Source organism: Carassius auratus, unplaced genomic scaffold (assembly GCF_003368295.1).
Source record: "Carassius auratus strain Wakin unplaced genomic scaffold, ASM336829v1 scaf_tig00214722, whole genome shotgun sequence".
Taxonomy (NCBI): Eukaryota; Metazoa; Chordata; class Actinopteri; order Cypriniformes; family Cyprinidae; genus Carassius; species Carassius auratus.
Window position 1 is genome coordinate 9,856 of NW_020527782.1, and position 1,537 is coordinate 11,392.

The 1,537-nt window shown below is 29.4% G+C and overlaps 1 long non-coding RNA gene across 1 annotated transcript; it reads left to right on the forward strand.

Moving 5' to 3' along the window:
* Positions 1-590: 590 nt before the first annotated feature.
* Positions 591-1,537, forward strand: LOC113092881 (uncharacterized). The gene is made up of 2 exons (XR_003287648.1): positions 591-722; positions 1,286-1,537. It is a non-coding gene; the product is annotated as an uncharacterized LOC113092881 (long non-coding RNA).

The following is a 1,537-nucleotide window of genomic DNA, read 5'->3' on the forward strand; positions in this document are numbered from 1 at the left end:
TTTGAATTGAAATTATGATATTCTAATTATATGACGAGCACCTGTATACACAGAATGACTAATTGAACTGCTTTTATAGTTTTAATGATTTATTTGTAATGAATAAAGGGATTTTACATTTGATTATTAGTTTTTCTTACTTGAATGCTTTTGTTCGGATGTAAAATAAAAAAGTGAATTATTATTAAGAAAAGAACTGCAGGAAAAGATGCAATGTTGCTCAGTGATTTTGGTTTGGAACCTTTAGAAAACAGAAAAGAGTTGACTTTGCCAACTCTTTCAACTTCAAACGGGTGTAGCTCAGTCATTTTTTATATATATATATATATATATATATATATATATATATATATATATACAGTTATACATCATTTTGAAGGACTTTTTAATGAGAAAAAAAAACCTCAACTGATTTTTGCTCATTGTGACTAACTTTGCCAGCACAGGTCACATATGCTTCTTAATTTCCACTTGAGAGTGGTCAGATTTAAAGTCTGAGATTAGTCCATCAGTTCTTGAATTTCAATTTTTGTTTATGTGTGCGTGTGTGTGTGTGTGTGTATGTGTGTGTGTGCGTGTGTATGTGTGTGTTCAAAACAAGAGTGTCTGTCTCAGAAGCTGAAGAAAAAAGGCCACACCTTATAGGAAATAAACGCCTCCTAAGTGTATGGAAATACCTGGCTGAGGAGATCAGTGACATAAACCAGATAAAACTGTCAGTGGTAAGTGTTTGCATATCCATATCCGAATGGAATTGCTACAACCTCTTATCTAATATGACTCGAAGTGAATAGAGACTATGTACCATAAAAAGTAGATAATGTAATTATTCAAGCCTAATGTTAAACTGGACCACAAAACCAGTTACAAGGGTAATTGTTTTTATTTTATTTTTTAGATTTTTATTTCAATAATAATACTAAATAAGTTTTCCATTGATGTATGGTTTGTTAGGAGGACAATATTTGTCTGAGATACAACTATTTGAAAATCTGGAATCTGATGGTGCTAAAAAATCTAAATATTGTGAAAAATATTTCAAATCCAGAGCAAAGCATTTTATTAATACTTTTATTAAGTTGATACATTTATGGTAGGGAATTTACAAAATATATTCATGGAACATTTTCTTTTTTTAAATCCTAATGATTTTAGGCATGAAAGAAAAATCAATAACTTTTTTGAGACTGCCATATAAATATATGTATGGATAATCTCACATACTGGTAATGTGGTACATTGTCCTAATGAATTGTCCCTTTTTTTTTTCTTTTTTTTTTTGCAGGTCTGAGACAGCTACAAGCCACAAAAACAGTTCATAGTTCCTGCATTTCTATAATGCATTAATGAATAACAATAATTAAAATAAAATGTAATGTCAAGGTTTTGTGTTAATTCCAGCTATGTTGAGTATTCTGTGAATAATTTTGATTTTAGGTGCATATTCTTAATTCTTTGCAAAACAACCTGAACTGTTTGCTATTGAAAGGTTGGTATGAAGTTTAAATAAATAAAAACATTATATTCTTGACAAAAC